This window comes from Anabrus simplex, chromosome 13 (assembly GCF_040414725.1).
Source record: "Anabrus simplex isolate iqAnaSimp1 chromosome 13, ASM4041472v1, whole genome shotgun sequence".
In the NCBI taxonomy this organism is placed as follows: domain Eukaryota; kingdom Metazoa; phylum Arthropoda; class Insecta; order Orthoptera; family Tettigoniidae; genus Anabrus; species Anabrus simplex.
This window is the reverse complement of record NC_090277.1, coordinates 53,888,306-53,914,264: the sequence shown is the minus strand read 5'-3', so window position 1 is coordinate 53,914,264 and position 25,959 is coordinate 53,888,306. Positions and strand designations below refer to the sequence as shown.

At 42.2% G+C, this 25,959-nt stretch overlaps 1 protein-coding gene across 2 annotated transcripts in view; it reads right to left on the bottom strand.

The window, feature by feature from the left end:
* LOC136884695 (uncharacterized) overlaps positions 1-25,959 on the bottom strand; it is a 348,446-nt gene that overhangs the window by 184,137 nt on the left and 138,350 nt on the right. For both annotated transcript variants that reach the window (XM_068230002.1, XM_067156971.2), the window contains exon 2: positions 23,160-23,209. The gene's annotated coding sequence lies outside the window, so the exon portion shown is untranslated. The remainder of the gene's footprint in view (positions 1-23,159; positions 23,210-25,959) is intronic.

Genomic DNA, 25,959 nt, shown 5'->3' with positions numbered 1-25,959 from the left:
AAAATAAACCTGATTATTACCCACGACTTTGCCTGTATAGTTTTCGGGCTACGATTCAAATCAGAATTTATTTTTACATAATGCGACATCATGACATATACATGTTTGAAACCCTCTGCTTCATTCTTTGCAGCAATCAGCGTAATGGGCATTGCGAAGGCTAATGCATAAGAAATTCCCTAATACGCTTCCTAGACACAACTGAGAGAACGTTCGCACAGAACGTCCAACATTCTACTGACCAATCTTCAGTTAACGTCGTTTTGGCGACGTTGACAAATGGACTATGTAGCGATGGTGGACTTCATTAAGGTGACAGTCCCGATATTTTCTCCCGTTAAAAGAGAAGCCATCTTCAGGACTATAGAGGGTGGGGTTCAAATTTATAATTTCCTTTCAGCCATACGACTCGTCCCACAAAGGCAACTCATTCGATGATTGCTAGAGCGTTTTTACGTCTTAATGCATGCCAAAAATCTTTCTCTGAAGTGAGGCTATCCGAATTATTCGCTAGTTTTTATCTTTATAAACTTTATTATTATCCATTTAACTCTTGTAAATCTATTCTGGATCTGCATTTCCATTGCATTGAAACGTTGTGTAGTTAACAAAACACATCATAATCTATTTTATGGAGTGAATAGAAACAGTATCTATCAATCAATCAATCAATCAATCAATCAATCAATCAATCAATCAATCAATCAATCAATCAATCAATCAATCAATCAATCAATCAATCAATCAATCAATCAATCAATCAATCAATCAATCAATCAATCAATCAATCAATCAATCAATCAATCAATCAATCAATCAATCAATCAATCAATCAATCAATCAATCAATCAATCAATCAATCAATCAATCAATCAATCAATCAATCAATCAATCAATCAATCAATCAATCAATCAATCAATCCTTATCTGCATTTATGGCGGTCACCCAGATGTCAGATTCCCTATCTGTTATTTTTCTAGCTTTTTCTTAAATGATTGCAAAGAAATTGGAAATTTTATTGAACATATCCCTTGATAAGTTATTCCAATCCTTAACTCCCCTTCCTAATAACGAATATTTGCTCCAATTTGTCCTCTTGAATTCCAGCTTTATCTTCATATTGTGATATTTCCTACTTCTAAAGAAATCACTCGTACTTATTCGTCTACTGATGTTATTCCACGCCATCTCTTCACTGGCAGCTCGGAGAAGCTCGTCTCCTTTCTCCCAAGTCGTCCCTGCCCAAACTTTGCAACATTTTTGTAACACTACTCTTTTGTCGGAAATCACCCAGAACAAATCGATCTGCTTTTCTTTGGAATTTTTCCAGTTCTTGAATCAAGTAATCCTGTACACTGTAACCATATTATATTTGGGTTCTTACCAGGGACTTATATGCCCTCTCCTTCACTCGGGAAGTGAATCTTGAGATTAAGTAGAAATAAGGACAACGGCAAACAGAATTTAAGAAGAATGGACGCATACAAAGGTATAAAATTTAGGAATTACATCCAGAAGATCTAAGTCCTCCTCCTCGTCCATAATCAATATAATTCTTTATTGCAAACAAGTTAACTCATCTGAATCTCTATAATATTAGTAATACTCCAGATTAACTACTTGTAAATTATCTTATAATTAGTTTATGTACCCTTTCTCAGTCCGTAATATACTAAATCAAGTTTTTATTTAAATGTCTAATGATTAATTAAATATTTAATGGCTGTAGCAGAGATGTTTATGAACAATTTTGATAGAGATCTTCTTTCCTCAGCAGACCATCTCATTAAGGATATTGTTTATTGGTTTTGTTACGTTAATGATATAATGGGCTTGTATAAATGTACCAACCGCCAACTTGAGAAACTACTTCAGTTCCTGTAATTATTTCATGAAATTCTCTCTTGAAATTGAAAGCAATTCACATTAGATTTTTCTAGATTTAACTACTGACCGCTTTCAAAATATCCACACCTTTAGGACCTGCAGGAATCCCACTTCTATGGATTTATCAATTCCATATAATTCAAGCTATCGCTACCAATACCACAAAATCAGTCAGATCTTAGTAAAGGACTTCAGCTTATTAAAGCCAATATTGTTACTGACGGCTACAAGATGAGCCTCATTGACAAATTAGTAACATGAAAACGAGAGAAATGAAATACGATTTCAGTGTACTCCTAACTCCATCAAGAAAATAAATAGTGGGCAGTTCTACCACACTACGGTCCAGTTTCTGAAAAACTAGGAACTCTGCTACAAAGACAGCGTTATTCTGCAGGGTTTAAATTCAGTTATTTTTCTCTAAATTATAGAAAAAAACGAACGATACCATCAGTAAGCAAAATTAAAGTGGTGTATATAAATTACAGTGGGGTGACTTCAACTCTGTTCAGGAGGAAACTTTAATATCAGGGCGGAAGGACGTATTAGATCACGGAAATTACGCAAGCACACAGTGTCGCAGTTCTTCAAACATCTAATGACAAACAATCATTTCTTCATTCGAGGCCAGAATCTCAAAATTATTGACATTAAAACTAAGGGCTCCAGATTACATTCCCTAGAAATGATAGCAATACAAACGTATGTCAAAACTAACAAAGAAACGTGCATAAACGAGCTTCTTCCTAAACATTTTCTGATTATTAAAATCACTCGTCCCAGGGAATAACAAGGAAACTAAATAAAATGTTCTCAAGGGAATAATTTTGTTTTCGTCTCTTAAACAACACGAAATCACTGATTCACCAAATGTTGTCAAACCATTCTGCGTTTTAATATGAAACAGCTTTTTTAATAATGGTTTTGGTTGGATTTTGTTTAATTCAAAAAATGAATGAAGTATCTGCTTTGGATTGTGAATGAAACTGACTTGTCCTTTACTGACCAGGCATAATTTTCTTATGTGGACCAGTGAACACCCAAGCGTGTAAGTCACATTTGTGTATTGTTAGGTAGTGATATTTAACAGTTCTGTAAATTCTCTTACAAAATAATGTCCACGTTCAGCACAACCACAAAAAATGTACTATACACAAGACAAACTGACTTATCCGGTTACAGCCAATTTCATTAACAATATTCAGAATTTTAACAAGATAACTCAACGTATCTGATTCTTACCGCGGACAGTTTTGTATTCTTGAATAATATGGAAGTAAAGTTGGGCTGTTTCTTCAATATTGTGACGAAATTACTTATCTTGTTAGCATCAAAGGATAGACAGCATGGTGTGCGGAAAAGTGCGAACACGGAAATTTGCGAACACATCATTAAAGCGGAAATTCGCGCGCACTAGGGATTATTACTATCTGACTAGGGTTTCTCAGTTCTTGGTAAATATTTCGTTGCCGGAAATTTGGGAACGCTATCTTCGAAAATAAGAAACAAGATATGTAATCTAAGCTAACCCTGTAAATAAGATAATCTTTAATCCGTACAACTTATTGAAACTGATTTCCATCACACTCTACACAGGCTTTGAACCGTCAAAATGATAATTATCATCTTACTTTTTTTTTTTTTTGCTAGGGGCTTTACGTCGCACCGACACAGATAGGTCTTATGGCGACGATGGGATAGGAAAGACCTAGGAGTTGGAAGGAAGCGGCCGTGGCCTTAATTAAGGTACAGCCCCAGCATTTGCCTGGTGTGAAAATGGGAAACCACGGAAAACCATCTTCAGGGCTGCCGATAGTGGGATTCGAACCTACTATCTCCCGGATGCAAGCTCACAGCTGCGCGCCTCTACGCGCACGGCCAACTCGCCCGGTTATCATCTTACTATGTTGGAGTTTTAAAAATAAGCCTTCATAGGCTTCGTCACTTTTTCATACATTTGTCGTTTAAAATCGGCTTTTATAGGCTTCGTCATTTATACATACGTAACAAGACTTGCTTTTGTTTCTCTATAATTACGGTACGCGTAACCATTATAATGAAACCCCTGATTGTGGTAACAATTTCCATACTTAATATTGCTAACGCTATGAAGGTTAAAAGTAAAGTGATCGAAAGTAGGGGTATGCGCCCCGAACCGGCCGCAGCGGAAATCTCCACTATTGTTTGCATTAGTTACAAAATTACCTGGTAGATGTTTGTGACTTGATATGGGAGATTGCGAATACAATGTCGATGTTAAAATCGGAAAGCTAATTCAGTGTAGATGGGATTCTCAGGATAGTCTTCGCATATTTCCGGCAACGAAATATTTACCAAGGCCTGGGAAATCCTAGTCAGGTAGCAATAATCCCTAGTGTGCGCGTATTTCGGCTTTAATAATGTGTTCGCACTTTTCCGGAATCCGACAGCATTGGCATTAGTAGCTTACTGCAAAAGAAAAAAGCCCAGAAAAATGGACTTATCTGGTTTTTACCCGGGATGAATGAATTGTACAGTTCCATCCCTTAACTAATATCCGCTACCCGATTGTCATTTGTCTGTAGCTGTGTTGACGTCTAATATTCCAGCGGGTTTCAAATATATGTCTTATTTTATGTTTGACTTTGATATGCACTTTAGTTTGTAAAACTATAATAAAATAATAATGCTATTTGCTTTACGTCCCACTAACTACTTTTACGGTCTTCAGAAACGCCGAGGTGCCGGAATTTAGTCTCGCAGGACTTCGTTTACGTGCCAGTAAATCTACCGACACGGGGCTGTCGTATTTGAGCACCTTCAAATACCACCGGACTGAGCCAGGATCGAACCTGCCAAGTTGGGGGTTAGAAAGCCAGCGCCTTAACCGTCTGAGCCACTCAGCCCGGTAAAACTAATATATAAAGTCTGTATTTGTGTAAAAAAAACTTAGTATCTTTATATTTTAAAAGTTTACTGAAAACAGTTTTGGCAAATCCGTCTGTTCGTTCTACTGGACCTATTTGCTTCATTTCTGTTTTATTCCCTCCGGAATTGCCTGCCGGTGAATCATGAGACATTGACAGGTCTCTAAGTTCAGCCAACTTTGAGTAATCATAAAATAAAATCATTAAATTATGACTCCAGTAATTGCGGGCGAAGGCTTACCCTAACCCGCAATATATTCTGTACTTAGTAGGTTGTTAACACACTTACGTCGCACCGTGGAATAGGAAAAGCCTAGGGGTGGGAAGGAATCGGCCGTGGCCTTAATTAAGGTACAACCCCAGCATTTGCCTGGCATGAAAATGGGAAACCACGGAAAACCATCTTCAGGGTTCCCGACAGTGGGGCTCGAACTCACTATCTCCCGGATGCAAGCTCACAACTGCGCGCCCCTAACCGCACGGCCAACTCGCCCGGTACAGATAATTACTAGGCTCTTTAAAGATCTAAACATTATATAATGAATGGTAAACAATGAATGTTAAGAATGCAAAATGTTGTTTAAATAGCATTTGTAGTTTTATAGCTATACACATTTCTTTCTTTCTTTCTTTCTTTCTTTCTTAATCTGTTTACCCTCCAGGGTTGGTTTTTCCCTCGGACTCAGCGAGGGATCCCACCTCTACCACCACAAGGGCAGTGTCCTGGAGCTTCAGACTCTGGGTCGGGGGGATACAACTGTGGAGGATGACCAGTGCCTCGCCCAGGTGGCCACACCTGCTATGCTGAACAGGGTCCTTGCGGGGGATAGGAAGACTGGAAGGGACAGACAAGGAAGAGGGAAGGAAGCGACCGTGGCGTTAAGTTAGGTACCATCACGGCATTTGCCTGGAGGAGATGTGGGAAACCACGGGAAACCACTTCCAGGATGGCTGAGGTGGGAATCGAACCCACCTCTCTACTCAGTTGACCTTCCGAGGCTGAGTGGACCCCGTTCCAGCCCTCGTACCACTTTTCAAATTTCGTAGCAGAGCCGGGAATCGAACCGGGCCTCCCATGGTGGCAGCTAATCACACTAACCACTACACCACAGAGGCGGACGCTATCCAAATTTACCTATACTAAATGTAAGTTAGTGGATAGTTACAACCACCTAATGCTATATGTCCAACAGCATGGCCACTGCCTGCTACCCTCTGCAGTATCAGTAAAGCTGAGTTGAAATGAAATGAAATGAAATGAAATGAAATGAAATTAAATGAAATGAAATGAAATGCCGTATGGTTTTTAGTGCCGGCAGTGTCCGAGAACAAGTTTTGCTCGCCAGGTGCAGGTCTTTTGATTTGACTCCCGTAGGCGACCTGCGCGTCATGATGAGGATAAAATGATGGTGAAGGCGACGCATACACCCAGCCCCCGTGCCAGCGAAATTAAACAATCATGGTTAAAATTCCCCGACCCTGCCGGGAATCGAACCCGGGACCCCTGTGACCAAAGCCCAGCAGGCTAACAATTTAGCCATGGAGGCGGACTAAAGCTGAGTTGACAGGACTGAACACTTTATAACACCCGCGAGTTACAATGTACCAGGAGGCCGAGAACGTGCTTCATTTTTTATGCGCTGACATCTCATGGCCGGTTCTTTGCAGCTTGGCGACAGGAATACAGTAGGTTACTGGTTAAGGCTAACCACCGACCTTACGGGCCATATTTTATACATTCATGAATACTAGGCGCCGGCTCTTAACAGTCAAGACGATTAAGACCTCCCAAATAGAACCGTTTCCCCAGCGTCCCTCTGTTACACTATATTTTATTGAATTAAACATGCTTGTCGCAATTTTCTCTAATGTCAGTCAGAGAGGGCCAGAGTTAAAAATATAAAACTATGCTTTTCCCTTTCTCTAATGTCAGTCAGAGAGGGCCAGAGTTAAAAATATAAAACTATGCTTTTCCCTTTCTCTAATGTCAGTTAGAGAGGGCCAGAGTTAAAAATATAAAACTATGCTTTTCCCTTTCTCTAATGTCAGTTAGAGAGGGCCAGAGTTAAAAATATATAAAACTATGCTTTTCCCTTTCTCTAATGTCAGTCAGAGAGGGCCAGAGTTAAAAATATATAAAACTATGCTTTTCCCTTTCTCTAATGTCAGTCAGAGGGGACCAGAGTTAAAAATATATAAAACTATGCTTTTCCCTTTCTCTAATGTCAGTTAGAGAGGGCCAGAGTTAAAAATATAAAACTATGCTTTTCCCTTTCTCTAATGTCAGTCAGAGAGGACCAGAGTTAAAAATATAAAACTATGCTTTTCCCTTTCTTTAATGTCAGTTAGAGAGGGCCAGAGTTAAAAATATAAAACTATGCTTTTCCCTTTCTCTAATGTCAGTTAGAGAGGGCCAGAGTTAAAAATATAAAACTATGCTTTTCCCTTTCTCTAATGTCAGTCAGAGAGGACCAGAGTTAAAAATATAAAACTATGCTTTTCCCTTTCTCTAATGTCAGTTAGAGAGGGCCAGAGTTAAAAATATAAAACTATGCTTTTCCCTTTCTCTAATGTCAGTTAGAGAGGGCCAGAGTTAAAAATATAAAACTATGCTTTTTCCTAACATGGATAATATAAATGTCCTCAAATTAGACATTTTGATTCTGAGAGAAATTGATTCTCTGAAATTAAATTGCCAAGGGAAGGGAGAGTGATTAAGATTTCCAAATTAAGTGAAATGCATATACCGATGAACAATTATTACAGATAGCTGTTTTTTTGGTTAAATAACACTGTGGCAGGCCTTATGATTTGAAATAGTATGGACTTCATTCACTTGGCATGAAACAGGATACCTGGTACATTCGTCAACGCCCCTAGACGGCCAGTGATGCAGGAAAATGCTGTCAGATCATATCCACCCATTTGTTCAGCCCCTGCACTCCGAAGAAGACCTGTACCTGCAGTAAGACCCAAATTTTGGCCGACTGGTTCGTTTAATACTCCAGGATACATGACTGGCCTCCAAGGTCACCCGATCTAAATCCTGTTGAACGCACCTGGGATGCTGTCGAGACCCTGTTCCGACCAATCGCCGTGCGTTATGGGAGGCTGTCCAGCGGTCAGGGATCTGTTGCGGTGTCTTATAGTGTCCATTCCACGCGCATCACTGACGCCATTAGAGCAATAAGAGGTGCTACACGCAACTAGCCAGGTAGCTCTAATTCAATAGCTCATCTGTGTATTGCTACCCTCGAGGACGTCTGATATCACCCAAGTATTTGTGTCTCACTGCTTTTAAGTAAAAAAGAGGCTTACATGAGGACAGTTTTACGGCCCGCTGCCCTTCCTGACACCAATCCTACTGAGGTGGGATGAATTCATAATTACGTGTTTCTGAAGTGGTCTGCGATTATACGCGGTTAAAATTCCTGACCCGATCGTAAATCGCAACCGAGGCTGTCTGAACCCAAGGCCTGGCGGCTGACAATTCAGCTAATGAACCAAGCTAAAGGGAAACAAATCTGTTTATAATATAAACGTATAAAGTGAAGCAACTCTATGTAGGAGATGCAAGAATAGACAGCGCAATGATCAGTTACTTATGACAAATAACAATTCCGCAATTATTACATTCGCTGTAGCTCAAAAGGCAACAGAGATTTTGTTGCAAAAAATATTTCAGTTCCCATATATATATGGTGATAAATAACCTCAATTAAATCTATCAGTATATTTCCACAATTATTTTTACAAGTTGCACCGACACAGATAGGTGTTATGGTGACGATGTGATAAGAAAGGGCTAGCAGTGGAAGGAAGAGGCCGTGCTCTTAATTAAGGCACAGCCCGAGCATTTGCCTGGTGAGGAAATGAGAAATCACGGAGAACCATCTCCAGGACTGCCGACAGTGCGGTTCGAACCCATAATCTCTCGCATGCAAGCTCAGAGCTGCGCACCCCTAACCACACGGCCATCTCGCCCGGTGTGTATGAGGCTCCCAGCCAGTCTATTATACCGTATCAATAGATCACGGTCCAAATAGCATCATTTTATATAATCAGAATATTCGAATATAGCACCATGCAGAGCCCGAACTCCGTGCTTTGGAAGTAGGCGGCCCCCTAGCGCAAGCTCCAGTCCTTGCGATTACTTGTGGAGACCCCAAAGGGAAGCAAGCTTTAATTCAAACTTACTCGTGAAGACCCCGTAGACAGCGTTACCACGCCAGGGAGAATAAGAGACAGGAGATCGCGAGAGGGTGACAGAGAGGTTTGAATTTGTCACGTGAAGCGCGTAGTGCCTACCACACGAAGCCAAATATGAGCACTTCAGTCATGGTAGCAAGCTATTAGATCAAGTTATTTCTATACAAGTGCCAGTTCCATCATTTGTTGAACACTAACATACATTGATTTAATTTATGGAGAACTATTTGCACCATTGCGTTGACAAGCAAGCAACTTAATGGTTTCCTAACTCAATTTCAAACGGCCGTTGGGGGCACGCGGCCGGTACAAAAAGATAGTCTGTATGGAGGCCGGGTATGTACCGCCCCTAGTGGACACGAGCGTATACTACAAAGGGTAGCCAGCCATAGAAGCTAGAGGTTGGTGACTGAAAGACCGGCGCGGAGTGCGTGTCGCTCGTAACGAACCTCGACACAATGTGCCTATAACATAGTGCCTTAAACAAAGCAATTGCAACGTGTTAGAAAGGAAATAGACTAGTTTGCCCGAGCGTGAATTGTGAGTAGATGAGATCCGAACGACATCAAGTTCGTCAATTTAGTGCCGTTCGCGGAAAGTTGGTTGCCTAATAAACTTGTTGTGACCGGGTTTTCATATCCCTAATAGGCTCTACTCGTGATAAAACTCACATCATAAGTAGGAGATTTACCTCAACAATCTCCCCTAGGTCGCGGCATTGTGCGCGTATATATACAAGGCAGTTTATTTACTTACTTAATTCCTGTTGTTCCTTGTGGAACATAGGGCATCAACAAAGCATCTCCATCTGATCCTGTTGCCAGCCAACCTCTTCACCTCTCTCCAGGTCTTGCCTTCTTCCATTGCCTCCATGTGTACAGGTCTTCGCCACGTTTGTTTGGGCCTTCCTCTCCTCCTTTTACCCTGCGGGTTCCAGTCCAGTGCCTCTCTCTCAATGGCTTCATTCCCTTTCCTCAACGTATGCCCTATCCATTTCCATTTCCGCCGCTTTATCTGTATGGCCATCTCGGTTTCACCCGTCTCCCTCCATAGTTCATGATTGGAGGTTACTTCCGGCCAGTAGATGTTTAAAATCTTCCTTAAACAGCGGTTAACAAAGGTCTGCAACTTGGAGGTAACCACCTTAGTCACTTTCCAAATCTCGGACCCATACAGTAGAACAGCCTTGACATTACTTCGGAAAATGCGGAGTTTGGTCCTGATAGATATTTTGTTATTCTTCCATACCGGATAGAGCCGAACAAAGGTACCACTTGCTTTTTGTATACGTTGTTTCTCAACGTATACAAATATACAAGGCAGTGAAGAGGAATATTTGATTGCAGCGTCCAGTTTCCAGGACTTGCAGTGGAGCAAGAAAGAATAAGACGGCAACAGTAATGGCGTTCCCAGGAGTCGAGTGTCAGGCTTCCACATTCAACGTCCGCACCTGTAGGATGTACTGACTCTACAATGTAGCCCCGGATGGTATGCTGAGGCAATGACGGAGGGTATCAGATGAGTTAAACTGCAATTTAAGCATGATTTATAGTTGTGGCCCGAAGCCGAGTGTGAGAGTAGAACCCAGTGAGGGTAGATGCGAGGCCAGAAAGAGCCCAGATATGTGTGTATTACTGCCATAAGATATTAGTGGAAGTAGCTGTGAGAAGGCTTAGATAATAGGTCGAGAACGAGCCAAGATTCGAACCTGTATATTCTAGATGCGAGGCGCGAGGAGCCCTAATAAGCGTAGCCCATCCTCACGAGAGATGCGAGGTATGTGTGAAGTACGGGTTAATGTGAACCCTGAGTGCGGCATATTATGTGACGCAGTTTTGTTTGTGTGTTAGACTGGAATACAAAGGGAGATTATTGTGCCGCTTTCTTTGTAAATGCGAAGGTGGTTGAATCTCACTCCGTAAGCCAAGTGGAGAAAGGTCTGTTAAGGAACGCAGGTAGTTAGAGACTTTCTATGTCCTCTGCTCGAGCCGTTGTGAATGAATGAGAGCGTACTCACAACCCCGTTATTTCTGACCGGACCAAAGAGTGTCTGTTCACATTTAAAGTTATATCTCCTGGTTACTTTCTCCCCATAGCTCAGCTGATTTTGCATATTCTAGACGTCAAATACCTGTACTGCGCGCGAAATACAGCTGGTGACATCCAGAGCCATAGAGGTCTCGTGTTTGAGACCAGGATCTCAGACGACGATATCAATTGTATTTACTTATTTTCTTTTTCTGGAAATGTCTTATTGCACCTTGTACATTAGTTTTGTATATTTATTGTTCATTGTTATTGTGTGCAGCGTTGTGTAAATAGGTTACAGCGCGAGCTCCATTTTTGCTTGTGATCCACCCCTCTTCAGCTTATCCGGGCGTTTCCCGTGATATTAAATTCAGTGTTCTTTTGGGGGTATATGTGTCAGTCCCAAGTCATTGTTTTATTATTTATTCACCGACTAGATCGGATTTGTTTAACCAGGCCGAGATGTGCGAGTCTATAATTATATGTCATGCACAGAGACGATTCAGATCGAGACTTCGTGCCACCAGCAAATTTAACTCAACTAATCCCTCCGTAAAATACGATGATACCACCGTAAGTTCACACACGATATTTATAATTTGGGTTCGAGATCCGTGTTTCGATTAACAATTTGTGACGACGAATTTTTCTGCAAAACTATTTTGTAAATAAATTTGTTCCACCCAATATTTCTACGACTTCTCATTTGAGAAATATGTATTCTAGAACCTGTTCTATTGATTTAAGTTAATTTTAGGTAGACTGCGACCCATTTATTTCACCCGAACGCCCCACGCAGCTTCTCCGCTGATCTAGAAAAATATTAGGGGACAGGGAAAGGTACACTATGTAGTATAATATAGGTCATTGATAGTAACCTCCCTTCCTCCCTTGAGGGCATAGTGCTTTCGAATGAGACAGGAAATCCAAAACTACATTGTGACCATCGCTATGTTGCCAAATGTCTTTCAACATACGAGAAAGGAGCTTATCGCATAAAAAAATAAAGAAAAATAACTTCATAAATACTTGTGCTTTTAAATGTTTCGAAGACGGTAGGGCATGTGACCGTGTGACCCAAGGGATGACCCGCGCCTGGGCAAAACACTGGCATCTTAGTCATGGAGCCAGATAATAAATACCTCGAACTTTTGGCAATCAATATTGTTTGAGTCAATAAGGTTATATCGATGTTCAATTTTCACATTTGGGGCGGATGACCTTGGATGTTAGGCCCCTTTAAACAACAAGCATCATCATCATCATCATCATCATCATCATCATCATCATCATCATCATTTTTCATATTCTTAAATGTTAGTAAGGATCTTGTTAAAACTATATACTACCATTTTTGAGCCAACGGCCGTAGCCGTGTTGAAACACCGGACCCCGTGAGATCTCCGAAGTTAAGCAACATTGGGCGTGGTCAGGAGTTGGATGGGTTGCCACGCGCTGTTGGTGGGGGGTAAGGGAACGGAGGAGCGGAAAGGAACTGGCTCCGGCTCAGGAACACCTCTGCGGAGGTTCGGACCTGCCTTCGGGCAGAATAACCCTTACCTTACCATTTTTGATGTGATTATTCATAACGGAGATATATATAACGATTTATTTCTCAAAAAGGAAACTATACGGGGTTTATTCACGAACATAGCACTGTTGGGCAAATTTATTGGTGTACTTGTGTTCACAGTACAGTCATTCCTGTAGGTGGATATCACAGTCCCAATCTGTATTTTGATTTATTATGCGACTCCCACTGCTTGTCATATTCAGACGTTCCAGCTTCAGTTAAGAGATTGCGATAGCTACGGTCCGCTGCACCCGGCTGATTTACTGACACGACAGACGCGAGCAACAAATTGTAGCAAATGACTGCACCTGGAATCGAACAAGTCTTCATGAGAACCTGCTTCTTCCCTTATACTCAAAAAGAAAACTCGACAAAATCACTTACGTCAAATGGAAAAATCCATTATTATTTTGATATGGTGAATGACAGTGACCTCTAGTAGGTGGTGGCGGTATCTCCTGCCTGTTGAAAGAAATGACTAAGGTCGGCAGATCCAGAGTGGGTGTCGGCACACAAGTGGCCACGGCTCTACGTCTCTGCACTCGGGAGACGGAGAGAGGTTAGTCCTCAGCGTCTGCTATCCTTAGAATTGTTTTCCGTGGTTTTCCATCCTCCTACACTAAGGCGAATGCCGGGGCAGTTCCTAGTATAGGCCACGGCCGCTAACCCTCTCACCTTCTCCGATACGGATCTCCTAGCCTGAGAGAGAGCGTCGCTGTCTAGGAGGCCTGCCTCCCCCTTCAGGGGAGGAATGAACACATTTAGTAGTAGTAGGTGACTAAAAGGGGATCCAAGGGGCTCTCGACTTGAGACTGTAGCTGAATCTAGCATTGCTCCCACTTGTGCAAGACTCCTCAATTCTTTCCTGGTCAACTCTTGTTGGTTTTTTTTTTTTTTTTTTTTTTTTTTTTTGCGAGGCGTAGGGAGTCTTTCATTTTCATGCCCTGAGTTAGAGATGGCTGAAAAATAACGTAGCAGTTACTTTGTCACAGTTACATGCCTGTCACTGTTACAAATGTAACGAGGACAAAAAATAACAGATTACCGAGTAACTACAACAGAATAACGTACTAGTGAAAAACAGTAACTGGGAAGGGCGAACTGTCACTAGTAACAGCTTACAGACACAGAATGTGACCTTCAGAGTTCAGATAGTAGGCATGTCTTCCAAGTGAGAGCGCTTTCGTAGGAGAATGCTTTAATTCAAATACATATTATATACTCTATAGTGTATTTGTTTAAGTTGCTGCTGTCCGACTCTTTGGTTGAATGGTCAGCGTACTGGCCTTCGGTTCACAGGGTCCCGGGTTCGATTCCCGGCCGGGTCGGGGATTTTAACCTTCATTGGTTAATTCCAATGGCTCGGGGGCTGGGTGTTTGTGCTGTCCCCAACATCCCTGCAACTCACACACCACACATAACACTATCCTCCACCACAATAACACGCAGTTACCTGCACATGGCAGATACCGCCCACCCTCATCGGAGGGTCTGCCTTACAAGGGCTGCACCCGGCTAGAAATAGCCACACGAGATTATTATTAGTTGCTGCTGTCATCTGGTAACTAAAGTGTAAATTGTTACGACACATTCAACTGTTCAGACATCGCGCAGAGCTACCTATATTATAATATTATTGTAAGTTACAGACGTATAATTTTTCTTGTACCGTAAATAAATTAGTATGCTAACTTTCCATATTGATATTATAGATAACATGACATTACTTCATTTTACTTAATCGATCCTCTTGTACCGATTTGTGTCGAGGTTTGGCAGACAGAACATCGTGTTTCCTTGCCTTCTTTCCTTGATCGGGGCATTGTCAAACTCACTCAGAAAAGACGCTATGTTGTCTTCTAATTTCATCCGTTGTCTGCCTCTCGTTAACTTTATAGCAAATAGGAATGTGTGTTTTGCTGCGCCGACTTTCAACAGTGTAGTGATGCGTGCGCGCATGTGCGAGTGAATGAATGGGACTTCGCAACACAGCTGTAAGGAGACAAGCTTAAAGCCGTGACCAGGCTGTGACCAATAGAAGGTGAGTAACGTTGGACGTTATTTTTAACTGTTACTTTTCACAGTTACTTTATTGTATCAGTGACAGATGTAGCAGTTACACAAAAATAACAGATTGTCTCACCTCTACCCCTGAGTGGCCTTTCCCTTTGTTTAGCTTGTACCTTCATTCTTTGAAGGATCAGACCTTATGGTTGCCCATTTCTACTTCCCGTTAAAACATAGATAGAAAATATCATCATCACGTCGAGCAGCATGGCCTCTGTCTACAACTGGTATTTTCCCAAAGGTCCGTATATATCTGGCTGCCTACCTTGATGCATTAGACCATTCTTCGCTCAAACCATTTCTGTTGTACGCTTCGGATTAATGCTGCAATATGCGGTTTATTGTAAAATTTCCTCATGTCCTGCTTGCAACGAAGAATCGAAGTGTTTTGCTTAATTGGTTTCATCATTTTACATAAATATGCCGTAAGGCTGGGGTTCGTCTGAAATTAGCGATATAAATGTGCGACGCGATGTTAGCTAGCAATCGTGCAGGCTGTGATGTGAAGTGTTGATGGATGGCGATGGCTGAGAGACATATTGTATTATCAAAGAGTGGTGTTAGAGTGCACCTCAGCCATCCTCGAAGTGGTTTCCCACTGCTTCTCCAGGAAAATGCCGGGGTGGCATTTAACTTAAGGCTACGGCCGCATTCTTCCTTCTTCCTTGTCTATCCCTTCCAATCTTTCCATCCTCCCCACAAGGCCTCTGTTCAGAAAAGCGGGTGAGGCCGCCTGGGTGAGGTACGGCCCTCCTCTCCAGTTGTATCCACTGCCAAATGTCTCATGCTCTAGGGCACTGCATTTGAGGCGGTAGAGGTATGATCCCTCGCTGAGTCCTTGGGAAAAACCAACCCTCGAGCGTAAACGGCTTAATTATTGAAAATTAAAAAATGAAAATCCACAGGAATGAAATGAATGAAGCCTCCATCTAACGGCGAGGATAAGAACTGTGCCGGCTGCCGAAGCCTGTCGCACTCCTCTGGGGCAATGATTAATGAATGTCAGATGAAATGAAATGATATATGATATTGGAGAGTGTTGCTGGAATGAAATATGACAGGGAAAACCGGAGTACCTGATGAAAAACCTGTCCCGCTCCGCTTTGTCCAGCACAAATCTCACATGGGGTGACCGTGATTTGAACCACGGTACACAGCGTTGAGAAGCTGGTGCGCTGCTGCCTGAGCCACGGAGGATCCGGATTAAATATTATTATTATTATTAGAAAGGGCGTATACAAATATTTTCGTTAACCTCTAGGGTTGCTTTTTTCCCGGACTTAGCGAGGGATCCCACCTCTACAGCTTCAAGGGCAGTGTCCTGGAGCGTGAGACTTTTGGTCGGGGATACAACTGGAGAGGACGACGAGTACCTCGCCCAGGTGGCCTTGTGGAGGGGTGGAAAACCTACAAGGGATAGACAAGAAAGAGGGAAGGAAGCGGCCGTGACCTTAAGTTAGGCACCATCCCGGCATTTGCCTGGAGAAGTGGGAAATCGCGGAAAACCACCTTGAGGATGGCTGAGGTGGGAATCGAACCCCGTCTACTCAGTTGACCTCCCGAGGTTGAGTGGACCCCGTACCAGTCCTCGTACCACTTTTTCAAATTTCGTGGCAGAGTCGGGAATCGAACGCCGGCCTCCGGGGGTGGCAGCTATTCACCTATCCACTACGCCACAAAGGCAGACAAACAAATATTTACAGTTTAAAATAATTTCAGGGAATGAACTTATTTTAAATTTTAATAAAAAATACATAATTGAGAGTCGAACCTTGGCACCTTAGATTACGGAGCCAGTATCCTGGCCCGTATGCTATGAGAACTCTTTTCTGAATACTGGCTTATATGATGGCTTATGATTGATGTTTCAAAACTGAAGCGCTAAAATCTCGAAAATAATTCTCGTCCAGGGAAATCCCAAATATATATTGATTTGTATCCATTATCATCATCATCATCATCATCGTCGCAGAATCCCTCCAGCGTGCCGGGTAGGCTGGTGTGAACGAAACTTCGTTATCGTTGTCTGTCCAGAAATGCCTTCTTGTTTCTTGTTGCTAAAAGCATTTAGGTCATCGCCCATGACTCTTCTGTATAAATTTGATTTTTTCAGGAGTCAGTAGAGTATTCTTGCTTCACTGATCAGATCTTCAGTGTTGCACTGCTGAGTACTGAATTTATTTCTTTTTTTTTAATGTCAGGGTTCCTCAAGGGGCATTTCTGGTTTGACCACTGTGACATTTGTGTGTTAAGATCTAGAATGTTGTCGTCTGACGCCCACACTATCACTACTAGTAGCTGGACACCAGCCAAAGTGGGAACTGATAGAAGGTGGTCGCCGGTAAAATTGACTTGAAGCCCAGCTGCTACTCAAGTTTTTGCAGTGCGCACGAATGGACATGTGAAGAGAATGAATTTGGGCAACCAAATACTGTGGGACGTTAGAATTCGTAATAGATGATACGAGGGATAGCATCGCAGTCGAAGGAGGCTTTTTTCAGACAGTTATAGTGTACAGTGTGTTCGTTAATTGAATAACTAGCAGTTTCCCGCTGGCTCCGCCCGCAATGTACAAAGTATGATGTTGTTCGTTACTATCCTCACGGATGTATTGGCAAAGTTTCGAGTTAACGAAATAAAGCACATGATCTGCTGTGGTAATAGAATGTAATATTATGTCAACAAAACACTTGAAAATACATCACACAAAGAAATTGAATTAAACGTTCCTTGGAACAACACTATGCGCCGAAATGTTATAAAGTCCTTTAAAGATCTTCGTCATGGAGACAAATGTACTCATAACTTTTCTCAGAAACTACCAATTTAAGTAGTTATTAACTCAAAAGAAAGCGCTTGATCCACTGAGTGTTTGTAGACCAAAACGAACTGCGTATCTCAATTAGAACCAAAGACAGGATTGCTTAAAAGAGACAAAAAATTGAAAAAAATAAACAATTTGAGGAAGGCGGAAGTTAAGTGATTTATAGTACCTGATGACAAATCTGTGCATGAATACCTTTCAGATAAAAAATGAAGGGAATTGACCAGATAGAATGGCCGGACTGACTGACTTTAGTTTTCATATTTTTTAAAAAATATATAGATGACTCGTTAAAAGGGCTTAAGTTCAGTTTTTAGCGATTTTGAGTTAAGTATCAATACAAGGTCTACAGGCCTCAATAGACAATGTTATGTTAAAACAGCTTTAGTCCTGCAATCCTGCGGCATAATAGTGAAGATGATTTTCTGAGATGAAGTGTTAATAGGATTTAAGAAAACAACAATATAACTGGAAACCATGAAACGTTCTGTCCCACATTCTGAGAAGATAAGCTTCAAACCTGCAGAGTACATGGAGTTCAAATATGAAAGGTTAGGTAGTTACTTCTCCAGACATCATCAGTCCTGTTTGTCATACTTTCAGACTTGCACAGCCAGGAGTAGAGGCAATAGTTCATCCAAAGACTTTAGCATACCTACAGGGTAGTGTTTCCATCAACACAAACAAACTAGCTGATATTCAACAGGTGCTACTGTGCATTCCTTGTGGTGCAGAAGAAGACGCATTTTACCAGGAGATTCTGCGGCGGAAAAATGAAGACAGGGGAGGGGTGATGTTAGGGTCTGCCTGGCCGAGGCGGTAAAGACGTACTCGGTTCACCCGGAAGGAAGTGGGTTCGAATCCCCGTCAGGAAGTCGTAAAATTTAAGAAACGAGATTTCCACTCCCGAAGGTGCACATGGCCCTGAGGTTCACTCAGCCTACACCAGAAATGAGTACCAGGTTAATTCCTGGGGGCAAAGACGGCCGGGCGTAGAGCTAACCACTCTACCCCATCACGTGCCGAGGTTACGGATAGTGGAAGCCTTCACCTTCCACTCCTCCAAGGGCGTTCATGGCCTGTACAGAGATGACTTTGCTCTACTTTTTGAGGGGTGATGTTAATGACGACGATTAATGAAATAATACTGTCACGCTCATCACTTCTCAAGTAGTTAGCCTTTGATGTCTTAATACCTTGCAATTGGCAATACTAAAGAACAGGCGCAATAAAACCATTTATATGTGTACAGTTTCAAACTATGTCATATACTAACAATATTCAAGAATGAATTTTTAAAAGGACTTAAGTCCATGGACTTCAAACACCTTAATGAAAAACCACGGTCTGTTTTCCAGTCAATGATCGGGTCAGGAATGGAATGAATGAAGCCCCTATCTAGCGGCGAGGATAAGAATTGTGCCAGCTGTTGAAGCCTGTAACACTCCTCTCGGGCAATGATTCATGACTGACAGATGAAATGAAATGATATTGGAGAGTGTTGCTGGAATGAATGATGACAGGGAAAACCAGCGTACACGGAGAAAAAACTATCCCACGTCCACTTTTCCAGCACAATTATCAGAGTACACGGGGAAAAAACCTATCCCACCTCCGCTTTTCCAGCATAAGTATCAGTGTACACGGAGGAAAACCTGTCCCACCTCCGCTTTTCCAGCACAAGTATCAGAGTACACGGAGAAAAACCTGTCCCACCTCCGCTTTTCCAGCACAAGTATCAGAGTACACGGGGAAAAACCTATCCCACCTCCGCTTTTCCAGCATAAGTATCAGAGTACACGGAGAAAAACCTATCCCACCTCCGCTTTTCCAGCATAAGTATCAGAGTACACGGGGAAAAACCTATCCCACCTCCGCTTTTCCAGCACAAGTATCAGAGTACACGGGGAAAAACCTGTCCCACCTCCGCTTTTCCAGCATAAGTATCAGAGTACACGGAGAAAAACCTATCCCACCTCCGCTTTTCCAGCACAAGTATCAGAGTACACGGGGAAAAACCTATCCCACCTCCGCTCTTCCAGCATAAGTATCAGAGTACACGGGGAAAAACCTGTCCCACCTCCGCTTTTCCAGCATAAGTATCAGAGTACACGGGGAAAAACCTATCCCACCTCCGCTTTTCCAGCATAAGTATCAGAGTACACGGGGAAAAACCTATCCCACCTCCGCTTTTCCAGCATAAGTATCAGAGTACACGGGGAAAAACCTATCCCACCTCCGCTTTTCCAGCATAAGTATCAGAGTACACGGAGAAAAACCTATCCCACCTCCGCTTTTCCAGCACAAGTATCAGAGTACACGGGGAAAAACCTGTCCCACCTCCGCTTTTCCAGCATAAGTATCAGAGTACACGGGAAAAACCTGTCCCACCTCCGCTTTTCCAGCATAAGTATCAGAGTACACGGAGAAAAACCTGTCCCACCTCCGCTTTTCCAGCATAAGTATCAGAGTACACGGAGAGAAACCTATCCCACCTCCGCTTTTCCAGCATAAGTATCAGAGTACACGGAGAAAAACCTGTCCCACCTCCGCTTTTCCAGCACTAGTATCACATGGAGTGACCGTGATTTGAACCACGAAACCCAGCGGTGCGAGTCCGGCGCGGTACCACCGGAGCCACGGAGACTTCTACTTTTTAAACACCTTAATCTGTATGTAAAATTGCATTAAAATTAAAGAACTTATACCCTACATGTTGCTGTGTGAATCATGAGAATAGTGCAGTTTTCAAGAAAAACATTTACCGGCTGATAAATCAGGTTTGTTTGTCTCTTAAATTAGGTTATTTTAACAAGTCATGATTCAATTTTTATTTTTTACAATTTGCTTTACGTCGCACCGACACAGATAGGCCTTAATTAAGGTATGGCCCCGGCATTTGCTTGGCGTGAAAATGGTAAACCACGGAACCCACTTTCTCCAGAATGCAAGCTGGCAGCCACTTGCTCGGTATTTGTTAAACAAGGAGTTAAGTTATTTTATGTCCGCTTCTGTGGTGTAGTCGTTAGCGGGATTAGCTGCCACCCCCGGAGGCCCGGGTTCAATTCCCGGCTCTGGCACGAAATTTGAAAAGTGGTACTGTGCCCTTCAGCCTTATGGGTGCAATACGAGGGCTGGAACGGGGTCCACTCAGCTTCGGGAGGTCAACAGAGTAGAGGTGGGCTCAAATCCCACCTCAGCCATCCTTGTGTTGGGTATTCAGCCCGAAGGCTGGTTTGAGCCTCTACAGCTCCACCAACAGCTATCATAGATAGCCTACCTGTCACTGAAAAGGCATACTAGGGAAATGAGGAGTGAGGTAGTTTCCCGTTGCTTTCCTCACTCATCATTGACGTGGTTTTCCGTGGTTTCACACTTCTCCTCCAAGAAAATGCTAGGATGGTACTACTTTAAGGCCACGACCACTTCCTTCCCTCTTCGTTGCCTGTCCCTTCCAATCTTCCCAGGCCCCTGTTCAGCATAGCAAGTGAGGGCGCCTGGGCGAGGTACTGGTCATTCTCCCCAGTTGTATCCACAGACCCAGAGTCTGAAGCTCCAGGACACTGCCCTTGAGGCGGTAGGGGTGGGGCTCCTTGCTGAGTCCGAGGGAAAAACCGACCCTGGAGGGTAAACAGATGAAGTAGAATAAGTTATTTTATAGTAGATCTATATGATATTGTGTTTTGTTAAGATAATGTTACCATTGCTCACTTAATTATTTATATTGTATAAACAAATGTCATCCGCCTCTGTGGTGTAGTGGTTAGTGAGATTAGCTGCCACCCCCGGAGGCCCGTATTCGATTCCCGGCTCTGCCACGAAATTTGAAAAGTGGTGTGGGGACTGAAACAGGGTATACTCAGCGTCGGGAGGTCATATGAGTAAGGTGGCTCGATTCCCACCTCAGCCGTCCTCGAAATGGTTTTCCGTGGTTTCCCACTTCTCCTCCAGGTAAATGCCGGAATGGTACCTAACTTAAGGTAAGGCCACGGCCGCTTCCCTTCCATTCCTAGCCCTTTTTCTAAACTATCCTCGCCATGAGACCTATCTATGTCGGTGCGATGTAAATAAAATTGTATTATTATTACATTTAAACGGTACACTATACGAACAACTCTCAACAGGTGGCACTGTGTCAATTTTTAAAACTTTTTTATACAAGTTGTTTCATGTCGCACCGACTCAGATAGGTCTTATGGCGACGATGGCATAGGAAGGGTCTTAAAGATGGGAGGGATGCGGCCATGGTTTTAATAAGTACAGCCCCAGCATTTGCCTGGTGTGAAAATGGGAAACAAAGAAAACCATCTTCCGGGCTGCAGACAGTGGGGTTTTAACCCACTATCTTCCGAATACTGGATACTGGCCGCACTTAAGTGACTGCAGCTATCGAGCTCGGTCCTTTTTCAAAATAGATTCGCGTCTGTGATACAACCATACATCTGAGACAGAAAAATATTCCCTTATCTACCCCCTCTTTCAATCAAATCAAATCAAATCAAATCAAATCAAATCAAATCAAATCAAATCAAATCAAATCAAATCAAATCAAATCAAATCAAATCAAATCAAATCAAATCAAATCAAATCAAAATCAAAATCAAAATCAAAATCAAATCAAATCAAATCAAATCAAATCAATCATCTACATTTAGGACTGTCGCTCAGGTAGCAGATTCGCCATCAATTGTTTACCTAGCATTTTCTTAAACGGTTTTAAAGAACTTTGAAATGTATCGAACGTTTCCAGTTCCATACTCATCGTCCTATAAAATAATATTTGCCCGAATTCGTCCTCCAACTTTATCTTCATATTATAATCTCTCCTTCCTTTAAAAGCTTCTCTCAGACTTATTCATCTATTAATGTCATTCCACGCTATGTCTCCACTGACAGCTCGAACATACCACTTTGTAATCGACCATCTCGTCTCCTTACTCCCTAGTCTTCCCAGCACAATGTCTGCAACATTTGCGTAACTCTACTTGTTTGTCGGAAACCGCCGAGAACAAACCGTGCTGCATTTCTTTCCTTTGCTTTACTTTGAAATTTGTCCAGTTCTCATATCAAGTAGTCTTGGTGTGGGTCCCATACACTGGAACCATGCTCTAATTTGGGTCTTATCAAAGACTTATACGTACTATCCTTTACATCCTTACTACAACCCCTAGATACCCTCATAACCATGTGAAGAGATGTGTATCTTTCACAGCAATGAATACCATTCCTCATATTAACACCTAGGTACTGGCAGTGTTGCCCATGAGTTGCTATCACACCGTCAACACAATAATTAAAACTAAGAGGACTTTTCCTCTTGGTGAAACGGACAACCTAACTTTTTCTCCCCGTTTACCATTATACCACTGTCTGCTGTCCATCTCACATCATTGTCCAACTCATTTACTACTCGCTACAGCATAACATCATCCGCAAATAGCCTTATCTGTGATTCCAGTCTTTTACTCATATCATTTATATACATAGGGAAACATAAAGGACCAACAACAGTGCCCTGTGGGACCCCGTCTCTTTATCATTACAGGATCAGATAATGCTTCGCTTACTCTAATTCTCTGAGTTGTATTTTCTAAACCTGCATATTTCCACGTTACTGGACTGATATTATCTTTTCTCCAATAACAGCATAATGAAAAGACTTACCGGTACTTGTATATACAGTCTTCTAGTAGATGGGCGCAGTCGGAGAGTTTCTGAAAAAATAAAGGCGATTCAATGAACAACTTGCATTGAATTCCACATTCAAACACACACTACATAAGGCATAACGAATTTATATACGTACGTGACATGGTATACAATAGCAATACACAGTAATAAAATATTCAATATGGCAGCTTTATCCGTTTAAACATTAGATCCCTCGTTGAGTCTAACACTACTTCCAATAATAATAATAATAATAATAATAATAATAATAATAATAATAATAATAATAATAATAATAATAATAATAATTACAATACTGTAATCAAAACTCAGGCTTTATATGCTGGGGAAACTCTAACGCTTCATAAAAAGGGTGAGCAGGAAAATATCCTAAAAGAAGAGCAAACAATCATGAGGAAAAATTTTAGGACCAAGACACACGGAAGAAGGGTACCGCCTCCAAACCCTGATATCCACAGAAAAAATCTAATTTTGCGGCAGACCTCAAGAAAAGAAGGCTAAAATTTGATGGATATGTTAGGAGGCTTCCAGAAACCAGACTAACTCACCATGTTCTTGAAGAAGTTGAAGAACTGAAGAATTTCCCCTGGATACAACAAACAAAAGTGGACATGAGAACGCACAAATTCAACCTGAAGAAATTTTGAATCGAATTATATATAGAAAGAAAATTGGCAAGTGGGAAGTTACTCCAGAGAATGAAGTACCAAAAAGAGCAGGTAACAAGGAGACGGAAGTAAGGAAGAGGATCTTTAGTTAACAGATGATCAGATTTCAATGATTTGAGAGAGGGAGATGGAAGGAAACCTCCAAAGGGTCGTTTTGGAAGAACAAAGAAAAGAAATAAGCACCTGAGCGAAGAAATACTAACGGAATATCTGAGTCAATGGAGGAAGAAGATGAATGTGTGTAACCAATATGGTGAAGTTGCTAATCCGTACTTCACAATGGCCCACGTCGAAATAAAGAAAAAGAAAGAGGAGGAGAAATAATATGTTCTGTTAAAATTTGTTGCAAGACCAACATTTGCCATTCAAATCTTGTAGTCCATTGTCTACTTTTCATGTCTGTCTACACTGAGAAGTACTGCTTTGTTTAAGAATACAGACGTGCGAAACAAAGAATGCTATTTTAAGGTGTTTGCTTGACACATTTCCGGGGAACCAAGCCCTGAATCCAGGCGTGGGTGTGCTGAAGGTCGCCCGGACTACATGGTGGAGCCTTGGTGATGAGATAAGGACTAAAAGCTGTCATTACTCTGCGCTAGACAAGGAGATCTGGTGTTACAACTTGATGTCGTGAGCTTGAGTATTTAAAACAGCCGACATATCCCTCAGGAGCCTTGAAGTAACAGCCCCCTTGGTGGCAAATTATAACGTGCATAATACGGATCATGGCCGCCTCAAAATAAAGAGGCGAGGAATGCGTGAGTACAGATATGGCAAAGGAGTATGACTTCGGCTTTACAATTTCGAAAAATCTATCTGATACTGACAGTTAAGGACATAAATATGTCTTATGGTTGGTGGTCATCTGAAATGAGCAACTTTTGATAGATAGCCATGACCGAGAGACATATTTCCAAACCTATTTTCGTTCAGGCCATGCATATCTTTGGAGGAATGCAAGGTAAGGTACTAGGTACTAAACAGGAAACCATTCGTAATGAGGACTCTAGTTGTCCAATAAGACGCAGTACATCTGATAGATGTCCGCCTCTGTGGTGTAGTGGTTAGCGTGATTAGCTGCCACCCTCGGAGGCCCGGGTTCGATTCCCGGCTCTGCCACGAAATTTGAAAAGTGGTACGAGGGCTGGAACGGGGTCCACTCAGTCTCGGGAGGTCAACTGAGTAGAGGTGGGTTCGATTCCCACCTCAGCCATCCTGGAAGTGGTTTTCCGTGGTTTCTCACTTCTCCTCCAGGCGAATGCCGGGATGGTACCTAACTTAAGGCCACGGCCGCTTCCTTCCCTCTTCCTTGCCTATCCCTTCCAATCTTCCCATCCCTCCACAAGGCCCCTGTTCACCATAGCAAGTGAGGCCGCCTGGGCGAGGTACTGGTCATACTCCCCAGTTGTATCCCCGACCAAGAGTCTGAAGCTCCAGGACACTGCCCTTGAGGCGGTAGAGGTGGGATCCCTCGCAAAGTCCGAGGGAAAAACCGAACCTGGAGGGTAAACAGATGATGATGATGATGACATCTGATAGATCATGTTAGAACATTGTTTTTCACGCGCGTGTATTACCTGATTATTAGCTGCCTCTGTGTATCCGTGGTAGAGTGTCGGCCTCCGAATCCCAAGATAACGGGTTCAAACCCGGCAGAGGTAGTCGGATTTTTGAAGGGCGGAAAAAAGTCCATTCGACACTCCATGTCGTACGATGTCGGCATGTAAAAGATCTCTGGTGATACATTTGGTATTTACCCGACAAAATTAATTAAATCTCAGCCATAGACGCCCAAGAGAGATCCGGTTTACTCTGTCTGCCATCTAGCGGACCTAGAGTAAAACGGAACGTCGAAATTGACGAGCATACAGCCAGATGGCGTCAAATCGAAATGTCTGCACACGGTAGCTGAGGCCATACGATTATTATTATTATTATTATTATTATTATTATTATTATTATTATTATTATTATTATTATTATTATTATTATTATTATTATTATTATTATTATTATTATTATAAGGTAAGCAACGCGCAGCTGTAGGTAAGTTACTATATATTATTATCCATGTAATTATGGACTGTTTGAAGTAGTTTGAGGCC